Below are 22,026 nucleotides of genomic sequence, written 5' to 3' on the forward strand. Positions count from 1 at the left end.
GGTCACACCCGAGGCCAAAAACCTTCACCTTTTGGCCTTGCCCCAATATGCTTCATTTCGGGAACCGGTGCAGAACATAAAAAACAACCGTTGCCAAAAGCCCTTCCTGCATTGGTGTTGTTATGGAATTTATCATCTTTCTACCATGAAAGGATAAAGATCAATTTAAATTTTTGATGGTTGATTGACCTTTTAACAATGTTTGTAACTATTTTGGATATCACTTAAATTCAAATAAGTAAAGCTTATGAATTAGAATACAATTTACCTCTTTGATTGCTTGTTTCAAAATTACGTATTCATACATTTATCAAAAGCATAATTGATCTATTGTAATGGTTAAAAATAAATTCTTTGTGTTATATAAAGATGAATACATTTATCAATTTGAAACTATGTTGACATGTATTAGTTATTGTGTTGAATTACTTTAAACGTAATAAATATATTTAATTTTAACAACAATTTTGGGATTTATGAAATATTATCAATATTACTGTATATTAGTATGTAGAATTATATATGGAAATATAAATACGTCGTTATTATATTATTACACTAGTACAAATTATTGTTTTTAACTCTTCTTATATGTCTCGGTTAACAAAAAACCGAAGCATATAATGACGCGGTAGTATTTTTGTAATTCTACCAAACTTTTATTCATCGGTTCACAGAACACCCGAAGAAAAAAATGATTTTATGCTTCGGTTGATAAAAAACTGGTTGTGGAGACCCGAAGCTAAAAACTTGCATATTTGACCTCGGGTGACAAACGTACGATGCCAAAACCAATCATATGCCTTAGTTATTAATTGAACTAAGGCCATATAGCTTATTTAGGGTTCAAAACGCGAACCCCTTTTCTTTTTCTTCTTCCCCACACTCTCCATTTCTCTCCTTGCCACCTACACCTCCATCAGACCAGCCACCATTCACGAAGCCATTGCGCACCTCATCCACGAAAAACGCAGCAGGTCCACCATGCCTCGAAGGAGAAGAACGAAACCTCCACTGCAGCGCCTGGAGTCGAACGAAACGCAGCCCACCACTTCGCCTGGAGTCGAACACCTTTGACGAAGCACTCTTCCACGTTCACACGAACCCTCTCCGGAGAGTTTACCTCCTGCAACTACATCAACAAAGATCTGCATAAACAATGTTCACACAGCCAACAAAAACGTGCATTTAGCAGATCCTGAACGCTGGGAAGCAGATCTAGAACGCCGGGAAGCAAATCTGGAAAGCATATATATGGCTTTGGTTCAGGCGTGACTGGAGCAGAAAAAATGCCCTTATGGCTTCGGTTGACACCCGAGACAAAAAATCACCCCCTTTTAGCCTCGTCCCAATATGCCTCAGTTCTAAAACCGGGACAAAATATCAAAAACAACCGGGGCCAAAAGTACTTATTGCACTAGTGTTATAACCTTACATTTGTTTAGCATATTTGTAAAACTTTTATGGTGGCATCCATAGTTAACATGTAATTACAAGTTTGGTACATGTTTGGTGGGTTTTTCTAAGTATTAGTGTTTCAATGTGGGCTCACCAAATTGATTTTGTGAAAACAGACCCACTATTGAAAAAAATGTTATAGTTCAATTCCTTAATGTATAAATGAGAACATTGTATCAATTGAATTTGTGGTGGTTTGGAAAGAAAAACCATGTGTGAGTTGAGACCATAAATGTATTATTTATTATTATTTTGTTGGTTAGGGTGATGGTTGGTATTGTTTTAAATGATAGGCCATGTTTCTTTTGCTAAGAATATATTACACAATGTGTAAGATAATGATTTGAATGAGAAAAGAAGAGAAATGAAGATTTACACATTGGTAAGATTTTTTTTTACTGCAATTTGTATTTTGATCTGTGTTAATTTCATACTCCTTCTAGTTACGATTTCACAACAAAGTATACTTTAATTTGTTAGGGTTTTTATAGTTAATTTCAATATGTTGCTCATTGGGTAGTTAATTGAATGAAAGATGGTAAACATGTTTGAGATCTTTGTTTCAATATCTCTCTAGTTGAGTCTAGTTTGGATAGTTCTTTATATTGGACTTATAGCATTCATTTTTCGTAGAAGCTGATTTACATAGCTTAAACATGCCCTTAGGTTCATTTTTATTGATTGTATTTTATTTAAAATGAATACAAAAACGCAGAAATATTATATAATCATCACAATTTAAAATATCAAAGTTAACAGATTTGTTATATATTGTACATTTTGAAAGACTTCTTTGAATACAACATTTGTTGTAGAAGTTAGTGGTCTTATGTCATTATCATGGATTAAGATCTTTAATCTTGATTTACTTTAAACCCTAGAAACAACAACATACATTGACCATGGCTAAAAACTGGTTTTGGAAAGTATAATCCAACATAACACAAGGATTGACCTTGAGATTTGTTTATAGTCATGGCATAAGATAACATAATAGGAATTGTCTTCTTATAAACTTGATTGGCCATGGAGATTGAAATGGTGACATAGACATATGCGAAACATAAACCTCATTTCCTTGCTTCTATTACATGTTTTGTCAATCTGGTGATAATTAATTTGCTTCCGTTACACATACTCTCTGCTTGATCCAAGTTGTAACATCCCGACCGGATATTACGGATTTAAATAATAAAATAAAGAAATAATAAATAACTTCATTTATTGAAATGTCATTTCCTAAAAACGCGGAAAAATTTAAAACTTTATATTAATAAGTATTCACAAAACCTCTATTACAACTCAATTATAAAATCCATACTCAGTATCAAGTTTAGCATATAAAATATTACACTTTATTTAAAACAAATCATAAAACTCTAATAAGCTCTTTTCTCCCATACTAGCTCCGCTCCGGCTCTATGTAACATCCCGACCAGATATTACGAATTTAATTAATAAATTAAAGAAATAATAATTTAATGTCAATTGATAAAACTTCATTTCCCAAAATCACGGGAAATTTAGAACTTTTATTACTTTCAATAATATCTCAAATACGTTATAAACTCATATATAAACCAAAATCCATGTTCATAATCAAAGTTTACAATCTATAAAATCCATAATGAAACAACTATATAAAAATCTCCCCGCTAGACCTTGCTTCGTCACTATGCCTCACCAGATCCACCTACAACATCCTCTGTTCACATGTACCGCGTACACGATCATCGCTAAACACAAGCAGATAGGGTGAGATAACATAATAAACACACATTCGTATATAATTCAAATACATAAATCAAAAACACATCAAAGGAATTACATCCTTCCATCCCATATGGCCACAACCATGTTTGATATCAAAATCACACCAAAGGAATTCCATCCTTTGACCCCACAACTAATGTGCCTCGCCTAGGCGGCGAGTTAAATAAAGCACCACATCAACCCTCGAATTCTCGCTTAGGCTGCTATAGAGCTACTAGGCGAAATTGTAAGACCTGTGAAAATTAAATAATTAATTAATAAATGCGGGTAGGAAGAACATTTATGGTATTTAATTCTGATTTGTATGACGTGGAAAAGTATTAGTTCAAGTGGTTGAGAGTATTTTAATTGTGTGATAGGACTTGGATTCAAGTCCTATGTATGTTATTTATGTATTTATGTATTAATTAATTATTATTGTTTTAATAATATGTGTAATTATGTTGTGGAATAATAGAATATGTGAATTATATTAGTTAGCAAGAAATATGAATTGGCATGATGGTTTAGCATTGATTTGGTATTGACATGGTTGTGGGTTGAGTCTTGGAGAACCCAAATTAAACTTTATTTTTGCCAAACTTTAGTTTTGGATTGAATATGAAAGGGTAGAGGAAAACCCTAGCAGCCAAAGAGGGTTGGAAAACCATCATGAGACAACCAATTCAAGGACATTAACCATAATTTAATTGGATTTTCGTTTTAGACCATTAAACCACATTAAGAGCACTTTTAAAAGGCTAATTAGAGGTAAGAAAGAGGGTTTTGGTGGGTTGTTATTGTGATTGCAGAAGGGAGAACGAAAATTTAGTATTTGTGAGGATTGAGAGTGTTGAGAAGAACCAAAGAGGGCCATTAGTGATCAAGGGAGAATTTTCAAAGTTCTAAGCAAAGGAGACCAGGTTAGGGGAGCTTTTACGCGTTAACTTTATTTTTAATTTGAATGGCATGCTAAATAGGGTAATTCATGCGTTGATTAATTTAATTCTGATTGGTATGCTGAATTTAGTATAATTATGTATGATTCGTATATTCCATTTTTTAGAGTTTGTGATTCTGGGAAATTTCCAGAATTAGTCTGGTTGGTGGTGAACTGTCGCCAGACTATCTTTTCATTGTTAGGCCAATTAGGGTTCCTATAGAGGAACCACTTGCCAAAAAATAGTGTAAAAATAGTTTGTTGACTGATGAGTCATTATTTTCTTCTATTCCACTAGCCTTTGTGCACCCATTAGACAGTTGATTAGTGCTTAATTGTTCATCATTAGAGTGTTTTTCATCTGTTGGGCTTTATTGGGCCACTGTTTCGAATTTGGACTAATTTCACATTATTTGGCCTAATTTTTGTTTTTAATTATTTTTAGGTATTTGGGTGAAGCAATTTTGGAGCTTGGACATTAATATTTAGTTGAAGAGACTTTCCACATCATTGCCACATCGTTTCCATGTCATTTCCACGTCATCAAAGTCAATGGGTCAACATTTGAGGCCCAGAGTGGCATTTTTGTAAATCTGAGTGGCAGAGTGGCAGTTTTGTAAATCTGAGTGGCAGAGGTGATATGACCACGAATTAGGTTTGCATGAAAGAAGGCCAGCCGCTCCATCATCTTCAACCTCTCTTCAAAAACCTCCATTTTCGTTCTCCAAGCTTCCATGGACGCCCCCTTTGCGGTTTTTCACGTTTTTGGCTCATTTTTACCGTTTTTATGCATATTTGACAGCACCCATTAAGAGTTTTACGTTTTGAATTCGTTTACTTGCTTGGGCAGTTCATTTTATGGGTTTTATTGACTTGGAACAATACCCATTCATGGGGTTTTCGTATTTATATATGACAATACCGTTTTGCTTTCCATTTAAGCTTTGAAATCTCTATTTTTGCTCTTAAATTGCGTTTTTCAGATTTCATAAGTTAGGGTTCTTAGTTCTGTTTTGTTATTGCAGTTTTGAAGTGTTTGATTGTTCATTTTCCATGTCTAGCTAAGTTTTTCGTATTGGTTCCTTGAAGAAACTGATTTGAAACCATGAGGTTGATGTTTTGCAGTGCACTCCAATTCCTAATTTCTCTTCATCCTATTCAATTTCGTAGCTTTGAATGAAATGGAATTTGTGATGCTTAATCGTAGGTTCTTATTTTGCACAATTTCAGAATCCTTGTTATGCTTAGTGAGTTCGGGTTTTGGCCACAGTTGCTTAATCTCTGTGTGTGTGTGTGAAATTGAAAGTAGGATGTGTGCTATGCTTAATGGCATAATGAAGCTGTGTTAATTTTCGCATAGTTGATTAATTCAGATTTCATGAGAGTAAATTGGATAAGAGACTTGATTTAGTAACCTGTGATTGGTGGAATTTCAGTGGAATTAAGGGACCAGTACGTTTTGAATTGTGTGTTTAATTCTGTTTTGGTGTTTTGATTAGAATTTAGCAAACTTGTGTGAATCTGCCAAACCCCCCCTTGTGTTTTATTGTTGTGTTAATTTGGAAATTTCGCTTTAAATGAAAATATTGGTCGTTGGGAGACGACTTGGTTCACTTTCATATACTATATTTAATATGTTTTAATTTGGTGGGGTACGGCCTCTATCATTGACCAATTGTGACCAAGCCTTGCCCAGAGTTGACCAATGTTAACTCTTTGACTGTCCAGTGAGAGGCTGCCATGTGTCAGACCAGTCTCCCTCCCAAATCAGATTTTCATTACCGCAATTAGGGTTTGGCTGTCGTGAGGGCTGCCACAAGGTACGTTTCACAGTGTCACGAGTGGTTCAGCGAGTTCATGGTGGTTGTCGCGGTGGCTGTCGAATTGACGGGGTGCGAGTTTGAGGGGGGTCGCGACGTGAGTCGCTCGCTGTCGCAGGCATGGAGGCGCCGCAGTGAACACGATTCCTCTCACGGTGAAGGAGACGGATGGAGGATGTATGGAGGTTGCCAAGCTCACGGTAGGGGTGAACAAAGTTGCTGGACCGCGCGGATCTAAAGCAGCGAAACATGAGGGCTGGTTCGCACAGGGGGTAGCGAGTGAGGTGCGATGGAGGCGCAATGGGGGCTCGACGACGGTGCGGGAGTGGCAGGTTTGAGCTCCTGGAGCGCGACGGTGGCTTCTGCAGGTTCCACGAGTGGTGCGACAATGGCGGACTTCCGGCAGCGTCGACGTTGGAGATGTCGAGCGAAAAGATGGCTGGCGCGGAGGAGACAAGTTGACGAAGGTGTGGTGACGGCTGGCGTGGGGGCGGCGGCTGCGGTGGCTGCGGGATGGAACCGGAAGAGAGAGAAAGAAAGATTTGGGGTTGGTGTGGAAGAGAGAGAAAGAGAGATTAGGGTTAGGGTTTGTGTTGGGAAGGAGAGGATAACATGGCAACATTGATTGGTGATTTGAGTTAGTGGAGGAATGATGAAGTAGCAAGCTTTCATTGGTTAATTTAGTAAGTGAATGATTGCCACGTGGCGAAATCTGGTGGATTGAAGTTTAAGTGACATTAGGGGTGCAACTTAGTAAAAAGTAGGGGTGCATAATAGAATTTGAAAGTCCAATTATAGAAGGGGTGAAAACCTGAAAACAGGGGTGCAATTAGCTCCAGAAATGTTTTTTTTTCAAAAATAGATAATGTAATTGGAAAAAAGGGGTGTAAACATGAGAATTGGGGGTGCATTTAGTACCAGAGTTATTCCTCTCCAAAATTACTATTTTGGGACTTAATTAATGAATTAAAATATTCATTATTTAAACTCTTAAGGACCTAAATTAAATTATTGTTGCATTATTAAACTCAAGAATATCCAATAATAAATTTGATGCAACTAATATCAAATTTGTAAGCGCAAAAATAATATTAAATTTCCCAAAAGTTAATTATTGAATGTGAGCCAAGGTTTGACTCATCATACCTTCTAGGCAGTCTGGAAGCGGCAGTGCCTGGCGGTACGTGTCCCCCGCCAGACGATTTTACTGTCGTAGTATTGGTGTGATTGTGTGATATATATATATATATATATATATATATATATATATATATATATATATATATATATATATATATATATATATATATATATATATATATATATATATATATATGTATATATATATAATTGTGCAATATTTATATATATGTGTAATTTGTTAGCTCACCCTATCTGCTTGTGTTTGGCGATGATCGTGTACGCGGTACACGGGAGCAGATGTTATTGCAGGTGGATCTGGTGAGGCCTAGAGACGGAGCGGGGCTAGTTTTGGGAGAAGATTTTACCAGAACTTTTATGAAGTTTTTATGCTTTCAAATAAATTGTAATTATGAATATTCTAAACTTTTAGAAAATTAGAATCTTATTTATACTTATGAATTTTGGTTTAGTGTTAAAGTAATAAAAGTTTTTTTTAATTTTCCCGCGTTTTGGGAATATCAGTTATAATAAATGAATTTTTATTATTTACTTCATTTTTTATTATTTAAATCCGTAATATTCGAACGGGATGTTACAGAAATCCACTTCCAGACTGCTTGGCGAGGGACACATTCCGCCAGGCACCAAGTGCCTTAGAGCACCCAGACTTGCAAACATCGCCTAACGGGACCACCTTCATCGTCAGGCGATACGCGCTCCAGAAGGTGACTATTTTGTAGTTATCGCCTGGCGGCTGTAGTTCTACTACAAAGTGCTACACCAATACAGTGAAGGGTACTGATTTTTCACAACCATCTAAGTTTCTTACACACCATTCACTACCTTAATACTGATCATAATCCAAATATGTAGCGAAATATAACCAGCGTTGTCCTTACTCATCACATTCCATCCTGGTTGCATTCCATTAGCTTTAGGTTGTTCCAAGGGTACAAGCTATTACATTCATTCTTATCAATTTCATTGACTAGTATTACACCTTTTCCAAACACTTTAATATACTCCTGATTTGCCATTACTCAGTTATTCTCTTCAGCTCATGCCACATGATTCAACACTTATACACACTAGCTACACTCTTAGCTAATTAAGCATTTAATAATAATCCCAATGCCTAATCATTTCTCTTTTGCCTTTCCCAGCCCACCTTGTCCATTGATCCTAGTTTAGGCACTAAACTGTAAAAGGCAACATTCCAATTCTTCCTACTCCATCTCCACCCTCAAACTTATTCATTTCTAACCTACCTGATAAATTCTCAAAATCAAATTTTCATCAACAACTGGACGCCCAATTATCCTAAAACCATAACTGTACCTCGCAGCCACGCAAAACTCACTGTCTTTGCGTTGCCGCCAGGAGGTGCATGTAGTTCTAGGAAAATTCCTAGAATTTTAGCACCTGCGAATATCCTTTTACACTTTCCCAATGCTTTCCTCTGCCTATCTTAGCTTTTTCGCATATGAACATAATAACCGTGATACCCTTAATCAAGATAACTATTTCCAGCCACAATTATAGTGCAATTAACAACCATTACGCTCAATTCATCAAAACCCCCCAATTCTTCCAACCCTAAAAGGTGTTTATGGTAACCTCATCAATTTTGACCCCTAATCACCTGAATTCCAATTCTATAAGCATTCAATTTTCAATTAATGTTGAAAGCTCTTATTTTCCCCAATCGACCTCAACCCAGGACTCTAAAAAACCTCAAAAATCGAGCCACATTACTCGTGTCTCTTGGCGGGTATTCATCACCGCAGGCAGTTCAAACAAAACCCAGAAACTAGATGAATCAGTCGCCATGCAGTGCCATCTTTGGAACCCCAGATTACCCAGAAAAGGACAAGTCACTTGGCGGTGATTATAATCACCTGCCAAAGCATATTATTAAAATAATAATAATTAAATAACGCATAAATGGCGCACATAAGACTTGAACTCAAGTCCTCTCAACACAATCAAGTACTCTCAACCAGTTGAGCTAGTACTTTCCCACATCACAATAATCAATAATTAATGTCATAAAGGCTCTCACTACCCGCATTTATTAATTAATTATTTAATTAATTAAATTTCACGGGTCTTACACAAGTTTCTTAGAAGCGTTATAGGTGCTCCGATTTTTAGTTTTGTTTTATGACTGCATATTCCTAAAGTCATCAATCAATTTAGGAATTCGGGAGTAATGAAGTCGTAGTCATCAGTTACTAAATCCTCGAATTTATCAATTGAATCTTCACTTAGATATTCTTTCTCTTCTCCTGCATAGTATTATTAATAATAGTTATTTGACATGTAATACATATAAAATATATATGAAATGTCAAAAAATGTAAACATATTTACTAAGAATTAAGGATAATATGTGTTTGTTGATTTCTTCAACTATTTCTATTCTATTTGGCCAATATTGCTCTATTCTACAAGAAATTAGTATTACTATAGTTCTCTAGTATATTAGGTGATACTATTGTTTGGATTGGATCATTAAATTCTGAAATAAAAATTCTAGTGGTATTTCAATATCCATACCATCATTTGCTTCACATAACATACCATCACCAAGTTTAACTATCCAATCTGAGAACTGTTGACTTTCTGAAGTTGTAGTTCTTTGTAAACCTGTTTGTAATAGTCTCATGGCTTTGGTCAATGTCAATACCTGATAGTGGTCCTGTAAGTATGATGCATTGATTGTTGTATGAACAATCACTACAAAAAATTATTATTTAGTAGAGGTTTTTTCTTTTCAATCTGTGAGGGTGTTCGCTCTCCACAAATTAATTTGTGGGGGGTTTTCTAAATCTTTGCAGTTAGAGTCGCCACAAGTTATTTGTAGAGGTTTTGGGCGACCCTGGTATCCGAGTTATATTGTGGAAGTTGTTTTGTGGAGGGTTTTAACCTCTTCTATTGGTGACTATATTTTGTGGAGGTTTGAAACATCCTTTATTTGTAACTACCCACCTACATTCATAATTTATTAATTTAAGGAAATTATTTTTTCTTTTCAATCTGCGGGGGGTTTCGCTCTCCACAAATTAAGTTATGGAGGTTTTCTAAACCTTTGTAATTAGAGTTGCCACAAGTTATTTGCGGAGGTTTTGGGCGACTTTGGTATCCAAGTCATATTGCGGAAGTTGTTTTATGGAAGATTTTAATCTCTTTTATTGGTGATTATTATTTTGTGGAGGTTTGAAACATCCTTTATTTGTAACTACCCACCTACATTTATAATTTATTAATTTAATGAAATTATTTTTATCATAAAAATTTAATAAAATATATAAATTCATAAAGTATATAAAATTAACTAAAATTAATTTTATTAATAATTTGATAAAGTTCTGACAATTACAATGTAAATATAAAAAAATAAAATACATCATGTTGAAAAAAGAAAATACATAATGCATTTATACATTTAACAAAGAAGACAATAATGTTAGGATTTCGTAATGAGCTTTGGAACCATAGTAGACATTCCGATTGTTGAATTCATTGTGCTGTGTTTGAAAACTTCCCGTTCATTGGAGAATTTTTTTTTTCGTAGTTATAGAGATAAGTAATACTCATTCTAGAATGGCACGAAAATGAAAAAAATATTGTTCCTAAACCTTTTGCTATAATGTCTTGTCAATTTAATAAACGAAAAAATGCAATGAGTGTTGATAATTTTGTGGATTTAAGAAAATAAAATATATAAAGGACAGATCATTGATTACATTCTCATTACCCACCATCAATTTAAACCGTAACTTTCATATATTTCTATATGTTTTTGGCATTTGAGTTTCTATCATCTATTGGAAGAATCGGAATAAACAAAATATGAAATTCTCATTGCAATGACTTCATCTCATAACTGTATAATCAACTAGCATCCATTTTGGGTTTCCATACTTAATCTGAGCAAGGTTGTTTCTTTCTCCATAACTATGGTATTATCCGTGAAAGAAAAAGCAATAAATTGTTTCATTTGATCATGTTGGATTTTGAAATATAAATGTATATTCTTATTGTCTTCTTCGTCAAATGATAAATAAGTACTCTTATTGTCTTTGAGAAATTTCTTTTGCCAGACGCAATTGACATTGAAATTATTAATATTATTTTATAGTATGTGCAATTGGAAAATAATTCATTCTTTTTATATAATTAAGAATGTCAAATGATTTATCATTTTCTAAATCTATAATTTCTCTTAAGATATTTAATTATGAATATAAATCAAATCCATCAATATCCAACAATTTATCTTGTTTGAAAGATTTAAGCAATTTTTCATTCAAAATTGTACAATCCAGTGACTTTAATTTTTAACACTAAATAAAAAACAAAAATATATTCATATATTTTAAATTGTTCAAATCTACCTTAAAGTGTGGTGATTGTTTTGTCTACAATATATAAAATGTAATCAATTCTAATTGATTATTGAAGAGATTTTACGATTTCATTCATAATATTTTCATCAAATTGTTTTTTTTTTTTTTTGCATCTAATACTTTTTTCACGAAACTTAGGTTCTTTTCAACTTGATAGTAAGTCTTTTTTTCCTAAACTTGGATTATCTTTCTACAACAAACCTAACTTTTAATTATGCTCCAATTAATCTATTATTCATCAAAAGACTAACTCCTAATCTAACTAATAATTTCATAGAAGAATTACAGTTCCTCTTTAAGATATATGCAAAAAAAAACTATCAAAACTCATAAATCGAAAAGTACTGAAAAACAAAATTGAGCAAACGAAACAAATTTCTAGTTCTAATACAAATCCAAAACAAGATAAAAACAACAATACAATAGAAATAGAAAGAAAAAACATACTAACCAAAAATAATGACGATGGAAAAATTGGTAAACACAAGCAATATGAGATTCAAGGAATGTAATATGCCAAAACTAAAAAAAAAAACTCTTAAAAGAGAATAAAGTAAGGAGAGACAAAAGAAGTCACAAGAGAGATAAAAAGATAAAAAAAAAAACTAACTCTTTTCTTCGTAAACAAAATTATAATCTACTTACTAAAGGTTTTAACTCATTAATTATCATTTTTAATACCAATAAAAGTTAACAGACACTAATAATAATTTAATTGAATTTTATTCTCAAACAAAAACTTATAATTACTTTAATAGAGCTATATTAGTAATAAAATATTTTTTTGAGACTTTTTTTTAAACATAATTTTATAATTAACTTAATAGAGTTATATTAGTAAAAAGAAAATTGAGATCTTTTTTCTTAAATAATTGTATAATTAATTTAATAGAAAAATATTAATAATAAAAAATATTGAAATCTTAAGAAAAAAATCGTTGTTTTTGAGTAAAGTGACTACTTCATTACAAGAGTCAAGAGCAAGTGGCAGATATTATACCAAGCTATTGAAGATTGATGTTTTTCATAAGCTTTTGGGATGACTGATATAAGCTAATTACTTCAAAGCATTTATTGTAAGGAGGGAAAGTGAAGACGTTGCAATTTCTGTTTTAGAATAATATCTAGTAGTTCCGAAGATATCGTGGCCTTTAGGGATTTCTTTGTTTCTGTTATTTTGTTACTACTAGCCTATGTTTATGTTAAATATGGGTTTGCATTTTACTGTTACATAATATTTACCGCATATCAATAACATAAAATGCAAGTCATTTGTTACTTGCAATTTCGGTATTCATATATCCACTTTTAACATAAATACTCTAATGACTTCATACAACAAATGAAAGTCGTTCTTCCATGTGCATGTATGGTACATGTAGGGATGGCAAAAAAATCCGCGCCTGCGAGTATCCGCGGATAAAATCCGTGACGGATAGTTAGTACCCGCGGGTAATAGATATCCGCGGGTAGTGGGTAATTTAATACCCGTTTCTTAACGGGTCGGGGTCGGGTATCATACTACCCGTACTCGCGGGTATCCGCTACCCGTACCCGCGGGTATCCGCTACCCGTTAAGAAAATGAAATTATATATTTATCCTTTTTAGGTTATGAGAAATTAGGTTGATGCTAAAGTTCATTTCTTTTTTTGGCTCATTGTTGTCGTCCAAGTGCTCTGGGATTTTCGAACAGGTAAACCCATGCTTCTTCTTTCATTTTCTCTCTTACACACTTAACATTCATCCCCAAAAATTGTTCTTTCTCCCTTTACAACTCCGTTTTTAATCAACAACCCTTTTGGGTATTATCATTTTTGTTAACCCATTTTCCTTTCATTCTCTACTCCCAGTTTTCTCGTGTTGAATCTTTCGAAGGTTGTCCTCCAATCATTCAAATTTTAGGTGAAGCTTCAAAAGGGGCATGTTTTCTATCTCTTATTTTAGTTCTAGGTTAATACATGAACTTGAACTGCTCATGACTCTGATTATTTCTTATTGAATAAACTCAACTATCCAATTATTTTTTCCTGTCTGATTAAGGTCGTTTCGGGATCTGGGGAATTGAGGGATACATTTTTTAAAATTTGAAGTTGGGATAAGGGCTAAAAATTGACACTGATTAACCACCGAAAACAAGGCCATTAAAACTTGAAAAATTGTCTTCAAATGAAATTTTAAGACATAATTTCCTTTCTTTCTAAAGATATTAAAACCACACAAAAGAATATGATACTTAAATCAATATCAATATATAATATTGATAGAAAAGGCATGATTAAAATATTGAATAAGAAATATATATATATATATATATATATATATATATATATATATATGTATGATTAAGAAAACTTATGAATTCACGTGAACCTAGTTTTTTTACTATTTCAATTCAAGTTCATTCATCTTTTATGCATGAATGATTTTTTCAATTACAAGTAAATGTCAAATCACATTTTTCATCACATTTAAGGCATGTAAAGTGAAATTCATACTTTATTACTCATTCATATTTTATTTTACATGCTTTTTGTATTTTTATACAAGTTATTATTAAATTTTGCCATAATCATGTCACATGAATTATTATATTAAACATGAATTTAGTCTTTTTTTTTTTTTACATTCAAAATTTAATTTTTGTTGTGTTTTAATATTTATAGAATGTCTAATCAAGATACATTTTCCCCTATGGATGATGGCCAACAAGGAACATTTGTAGAACCAAATGCAAATGTAGAAGATTCAAATCAAAATGATGTTCCTATAGATTCTATTCTAGGAGAAAACGAAAGTTCAACTCCAACTATTAATTCAAGAAGATTACTGTCAGATGTTTGGAATCACTTTAAGAGACAAAAGGTAGATGGAAAATGGAAAGCGATATGCAATTATTGCGCCAAAAGTCTTTTGGGTGACGCCAAGCAAGGTACATCACATTTGAGAAGCCATTTCAAGAGTTGCAAGCTTCGAACAACACGGGACATCAGACAATCCTTTTTAAAAACTCATAAAGAAGGTGGTGAAACTGTAGTTGTTGGCAACTATGTTTTTAATCAACAAACAGCTAGAGATGCACTCCGTAAGATGATAATTCTACATGAGTATCCAATGTCAATGGTTGATCATATAGGTTTTAAAGAATTTTGTGATGCTATTCAACCTCTATTCAAGGTGATTTCTCGAAACACCTTAAAAAAGATATTATGAAGGATTACAACGTAGAAAAAGAGAAGATGAAATTAATGTTGTCAAGGATTCAAAGTTGAGTTGCAATTACCACTGATATGTGGACTGCTACTAATCAAAATAGAGGCTACATGACTATAACAGCTCATTTTATTAATGATTTATGGAGGCTACAAAGTCGACTTGTGAGGTAATAACATTTTACTCTATTTTGATTTTATTTTCATATTAACTTTGTTCTTCTTGATTAGATTAATTAAATTTATCTTTCAAATATAGGTTTATGTATGTGCCTGCTCCTTATACTAGTCAAGTTCTTGCTGAATTGTTGGTTGAATGCTTAATGGATTGGAATCTAGATAGAAAAGTTTCTACTTTGACAGTCGATAATTGCACTACGAATGATGCTATGATTGATCGCATTTTAGATAAGATCTCAAGTAGGTCTCTTATTTTGGGTGGCCAACTGTTTCACATGCGATGTTGTGCACATATATTGAATTTGATTGTGAAGGATGGTTTGTCCATAATTGCTAATGTCATCGAAAAGGTTAGAGACAGTGCTAATTTTTGGACAGCTACACCTAAAAGAGAAGAGAAATTTATAGAGACATGTGCTCAATTGAATATTCAATTCAAAAGAAAATTAGTTGTTGATTGTAGAACTAGGTGGAATTCTACATTTTTAATGCTTCAATTAGCTATACAATACAAGGAAGTATTTGATCGTTTATCACAACAAGAGAGTCAATATAAAGCTTTGCCCAATGCACATGATTGGCAAATGGCAAATGAAATTTGTCAAAAGTTGGAAATATTTTATGATGTGACACTCTTGTTTTCTGGTACTTCTTATCCAACTGCCAACATTTTTTTTCCAAAGGTATGTCAAATTAAGTTGGTTTTGATGGAATGGCTTAACTCTTCTAATTCTATTATTCATCAAATGGCTGCATCTATGGTTTTAAAGTTTGATAACTATTGGGGTGCGATCAGTGTAGTGATGGCGATAGGTATTGTGTTAGACCCCAGGTATAAAATTGATTTGTTGGATTATTTTTTTTTTATGAAGGATTGACCCAACCAAGGATGGAGGCACATGCTTAAGAAGACTAAGCATGTTTAGAAAGGAAGTTCACTAATCCTTCATCCCTTTCATTTGTGTTTGTTATTTTTGATTCCCTAAGTTGACTTAGTTGAATCAACTTTAGTTGACTTGTTGACCTTGACTAGGTTTGACTTGTTGACTATAGTTGACTTGACTTAAGCCAACATGTTAATCTATGTTTATTTGCTTTGTAGGTTAATTAGGAGTAAGAAAGCAATGCTAGGTAGCGCATGGTGATTGGGGAGCATAAATGATGTGGAGGAGAGAGTAAAGTAAAGGCATAAAGCATAAAGAAAAAGGCATAAAGCAAATGTACCTATGTACCTTTGGTCTCCTTTGTTTTTACCACACTATGGCCACTTTTTAGAGACATATGAGACACATTCTTGGTCTCCTTTTGTGCTAGAACGAAATTAGCCTTGCACACACCATAGTTAGCTCTTTTGTCTCTCATTTTTGTAACCTTATTTGACCTAGTTTCTAGAAGCTAGGGTTAGGTTTTTGTAGAGACATCCTTAAATATCTTTTACTTGCTTAGAGGCCCCTAAACTCTTCTATATAAGGGGTGCTCCTAGACATGTAAAAGGGTTGAACATTTTGAAGTAAAAACACTCTTGTGTCTCAACCATTTGTGAGAGTTTCCTCCCTTGGGAGTGAATACTTTTAAGCCTTATCTTGCATAGCAAGTGGCGGCACACATCCACTCATCTTCAAGGTTGCCATGGCTTCTAGCCTAGCCTTGTAGTGGCGTGCTTCTCACATTTTTACCATTTCTTTCCTTTCCGTTTTATGTTTTCTTCTTCCTTTAATTGTTCTTGGTTTCTATGGTTTATGTGCTTTCCATTTCCTATTTGTTTTGAATCAATCCATCATCTTCTTCTCTTGAGCTTTGTGAAAGGAACCTTCACATCTAGATAACATGCTATCTTAATGTCCAGTGGAGATTTCACTTAGCTTTCTTAATCAACTCACACCATATTCAATAATCTTAAAAGGAAACAAGATAATCCTTCATCATTTTCCCTCAGATATATGGTGATCAATCTGATTATGAAATTGAAAAGGTGAAGATTCTTTTTAAGGACTTGGTAAGAGAGTATGAAATAAACATGAAAGGTAAGAAGTTAGTTTCTTCATGTCAAAATCCAAACATAAATATATGCTAAAGTGTTGATGGAAGAAAAGATGCTTAGAGGAGAGATTTTGCAGAACATCAGATTGCAAAGAAAAGTGAACCATCAAATTATAAGTTGGAACTTGACTATTACTTGGAGGAACCAACACTACCTGATTCAGATGAAGAATTTGACATTTTAGTTTGGTGGAAGGCTAATGGGTTAAAATATCCAATTTTGCAAATGATTGCAAGAGATTTTCTAGCCATTCCTATCTCAACAGTTGCTTCTGAGTCTTCTTTTAGTATTGGTGGTCGATTTCTTACTCCACATTGTAGTAGATTACAACCAGACACTTTGGAGGCATTGATGTGTGTTCAAGATTGGCTATGGACTGACATAGAAGATAATTAAATTAGCACTTCAAATAACATATTTATATTCATTCAAATGATTGATTATGACAAATGAATTGATTTTCCTTTTCAGGTTTTTCAGAATTGAAAGTGGACAAGATGAAGCTTAATACAATACTAGAGGAGATAATTGATGATGATGTTAGTAGTTTTATTTTTAATATTTTATTCTAATTTTACTAATAGTGTCACTATGATTTTTATTGATGACTTTATTTGTGTTTTATTTGTTTCAGGAATTAAGTGGTCAACATGAAGATATTGGAGAGGAAACATAGATCTTAGACTATTATTTTTAGAAGAATTATTTTTTAAATTTCTTATATTTGGGATGTATGTTTTAGGTACTATTAATTTGAATTTATATTTTAACTTTTATTTAGTTGTTCATTAACTTCTATTTGGATGTATGCTTAAATTTTTTTTTCTGCAATTTAATTTGGACCTCATTTAAAAATTAATATTTTTTTTAAATATCCGCGGGTATCCAACGGGTACCCGTGGGTTGAAAAATATTTGCGGGTATTTTTATGTGGGTATCCAACAGGTAACGGGTACGATTTTTTTTTGCGGGTCGGGTAACGGGTAGGCACTATCCGTGCCCGACCCGACCCGTTGCCATCCCTAGGTACATGTACCGTAAAGAAGAGAGTATTAAGCTTTTTCAATTCTTACGCCTATACTTTTTAATGTCATTCAATTGTTGACATCCAAAATTGTAGAAATAAGGAATTAAACTATATTAATTAGCGAACATGTAAGAGTCTCGTATCTTACCTATAGTAGCAAAAATAGAACAATTAGGAACGTGAATTCTCTTCCATTTGTAAACATTCAAAGCCTCCTGTGATGTTTTCTGTCTTCCATTTATATCTCTTGACTTCGGCTTCGCATTAAGCACAAGGGGCCTTCTTGCTGCACCCCAAGTCTTCTCGTATACCCCAATAATTTACTATTTTGACCATAATCAATTTTTACCTGGCAGGTGGATGAAATAGTAGTAAATGGTATTTATTGCAGCCAACAATCCTTTCACTTTTGCTTTCTTTTTATCTCTACTGCACCCGTAAATATTCGTTCCGTTTTCTCTCTGTTTCCTCCACAGTGCTCTCATCCTGTGGTGTTGGTGTGTGGTCCCTACCTGTGCTTTAAGCTCGTAGTGGTCCCTGTCTCTCTGTGATTTAAGCTCATGTAGTGGTCCCTGCCTCTCTGTGATTTAAGCTCGTAGTGGTCCTGTCTCTTGTTCAAGCTGCCAACAGTTGTACTTGAAGCTGGTCCAAGCTTCCATACGTTCTATTTCATTAGCTTTTCTTTTCAAAGCTCTCCTCTTCTCTTCCTTTCTAGGTTAGTGTGCATTCCATTTTAATCATAATCATATTGAATGTTTGAATTTTATTTGAATGTTGGAATGATGTTTGTCAAGACATTGAAATTTACTTTTGTGATTGAAAATGTGTTGCGAAAGTCGACATCCATTTAGTTTTTTTTTCTTTTTTTTTTGTGAAAAGGATGTTGAAATTCGTTTCAGGAATTTGTCAAACGGTGTCGACATCCGTTTCGTTATTTTTTTTTATTTTTCTATGAAACAGATGTCGAAATCTGCTTCAGGAATTTGTTAAACGAATGTCGACACCCGTTTCGTTGTTATTTTTTGGTTTTTCTATAAAACAGATTTTGAAATCCGCTTCAGGAATTTGTGAAACGGATGTCGCATTTAGGTTTTTGTGTATCGCATTTAGGTTTTATTTGTGACACTTAGGTTTTGTGTATTCAATTTAGGTTGTATGCATCGCATTTAGGTTTTATGTATTGGATTTACCGAGAGAGCATTGTGCAGTTTGTTACTTGCTTGTTCATTGACTGTGATTGTTATGCGTTTATGCAGGAGCAGAAAACTATGGATGAAGGAAAATATTACTACGAGCGAAAAATTAACCTGCTCAAATCAAACTTTGAACAACTTGTTGAGGTACCTTTCCTATTGCGTATAGCAAGCTGTTGTGTCTGGAAGCACTGTCTGTCATGAATTGCTATTAAAATCTATTGATGTTTTTTTTTATAGAAATTGTAGAACTGAATCATTCCTAAAAAGTGAAAGAAAAGAAGGACAACATCAGTGACAGAGACGCAGAGGAAGGGTTGAGGAAGAATGACAGCAGAGAGATAAGCATACCACTCATGTCCTCATGGAATGTCATCCCTTAATCTATGCTCTTCCTTCTATTACGTGAACTTTTGCGCACTTCCTGACCCTCTGTATTGCTTGCCACATGTCCCTCACGATTAACCAATTTGTCCACCTCCTTTGTGCGTGTTACAATACTCCCCTCTTGAACATCAACCTTGTCCTCAAGGTTAAAATTGGGATAGGATTTTTGCATAACCTTCACGTATTCCCATGAACTGTCATCAGTATCCCATTTAATTAGCCATTGTGCAATTTCCTTGCCCTTGTTGACAATTGTGCGAGCATCTGAGATGCTGATCGGTTGTACGAGTGGGCCAAACTCATTTGTAGTAAGGGGCAATGGTAGATAGTGTTGCTTTTGATCACCATGGAATTTTTTTAGCAAGGAAATGTGAAAGACTGGATGGATCTTTGCAGATTGGGGAAACAGTAATTTGAAAGCCACAGGCCCAATTTTCTCAATAACATCGAATGGGCCAAAGTACCTTAAGCTTAAGTTTTGGTTCTTCCTTAACACGACTGAATGTTGTCGATAAGGTTGGAGTTTGACCAAAGCTAACTCACCCACTTCCAAAGTAACAACTCGACGCTTTTTAAATTGCTTGGCTCTTCATATAGTTATGAGATTGGTGCAGTTTCACCTTCTACTTGCTTAGCACAGTGTCACGAAATGTCAAGCTATCTTGTAATGCTAGTGGGTCGGTTGCATTAAATTCATAGCATATAATGGAGGGTAGGGGTTTACCATAAACAACTTGGTAAGAGAAGGTGCCCATGCTATGATGGAATGCAGAATTGTACCAATGTTGTGTCCAAGGAAGCATCTCGACCCAGGCTTTAGGATGATTAAACACGTAGCATTGGAGATACATCTCTAAAGTTTTATTGAGGTTTTCGGTTTGACCGTTGGACTGTGGGTGATAAGAAGAGCTCATGCCAATTTGGAGCCTTGTGATTTGAACAAGTGCGTCCAAAATGAATTGATAAACACCTTTTCCCTGTCTGAAACAATTGACTTGGGAAAACCATACAACTTTACAATGTGCTAAACGAATGCATCTGCGACACTCTTGCTAGTAAAGCCAGGTTTTAATGGAATGAAATGGCCGGATTTAGAGAGTCTATTGATCACGACCATTATAGTTGAATAACCATGAGATAATGGAAAATTGATTATAAAGTCCATTGCAATGTCTTCCCAAATAAGGTTTGGAATAGGAAGTGGTTGAAGGAGACCGGCGAGTAAAGAGTGATCGATTTTTGCTTGTTGACAAATGACACAGGCTTTGATAAATTTTCTGATATCCTTTCGCATCTTAAGCCAGTAAAACTGTGCTCCAATTCTTGCACTGGTTCTGGTGGTACCCGCATGTCCACCCACCTTGGAGGCATGGAATTCTGCCAAGATCATATTGATGAGGGTTTGATCATTAGGCACCAAAATTTTACCATTCTTGACGATTACCTCGTTGTGCAATGTGTAATCTTCATAGTGCCTGACATTGTTCACGCAATTCTGATGGAGTTGTAGCAAGGACTGATCTTTTTTTGTGCCCTCTGTGACCACTGTTAACCAAGAGTTAACAGGTTCAGACCATGCCATGGCAAAGCTTCTGGATAAGGCATCTGCTGGGATATTTTCTTTCGTTGGCAAATAGTGGATACTAAAATCATAGCCGAGGAACTTGGGCAACCACTGTTGCTGCTCTGGGCTTTGTAGTGTTTGATCCAACAATTGTTTCAAACTTTTCTAGTCCGTTTTAATTATGAATTTGTGGCCAAGTAGATAATGTCTGAGTTTGGCTAAAGATTGAGTAATAGCATAAAACTCCCTTATGTACGCAGATTGCTTCTGCATTCTGATTGAAAGTTTCTTAGAGAAATATGCGATTGGGTGGTTGTTTTGACTTAAGACAACCCCGAGCCAGATGCATCCGTTTCCAGAAAAAGGGGACTGAAAAATTTGGAATTGTCAATACTGGGGCAGTAGTTAAAGCTATTTTTAAGGCTGCGAAAGCTTGCTCAGTGGATGCACTCCATTTAAAGGAGTCTTTCTTCAATAAATCTATCAATGGGGCAACAATAGTGGCATAACCCTCCACAAAGTGCCGATAATAGCCCGTCAATCCCAAAAAACCACGTAACTGTTTCAGATTTGAAGGTGTACCCCAATTCTTTACAGCTTCTAACTTATCAACATCCATAGAAACCCCAACACCCGATAATATGTGACCTAAGTAATTTATCTGTTGGACCCCAAAAGTGCATTTGGAAAACTTGGCAAACAATTGGTGAGCACAATTTCAAGATGATGCAAGTGATCCTGCCAGTTGATGTTGTACACTAGGATGTCATCGAAAAAGACTAGTACAGTGAAAAGGGAAAGAAAAGAAGGACAACATCAGTGACAGAGACGCAGAGGAAGGGTTGAGGAAGAATGACAGCAGAGAGAGAATCATACCACTCTGTTGTTGATTAAATGTA

General features: G+C 34.5%; 1 pseudogene; it reads left to right on the forward strand.

Moving 5' to 3' along the window:
• The first annotated feature begins 16,932 nt into the window (after positions 1-16,932).
• Positions 16,933-17,632, forward strand: LOC146884146 (zinc finger BED domain-containing protein DAYSLEEPER-like; annotated as a pseudogene).
• Positions 17,633-22,026: the final 4,394 nt, after the last annotated feature.

Source organism: Vigna unguiculata, chromosome 8 (genome assembly GCF_037176805.1).
Source record: "Vigna unguiculata cultivar grain cowpea cultivar isolate G323 ecotype 2 chromosome 8, ASM3717680v1, whole genome shotgun sequence".
NCBI lineage: Eukaryota > Viridiplantae > Streptophyta > Magnoliopsida > Fabales > Fabaceae > Vigna > Vigna unguiculata.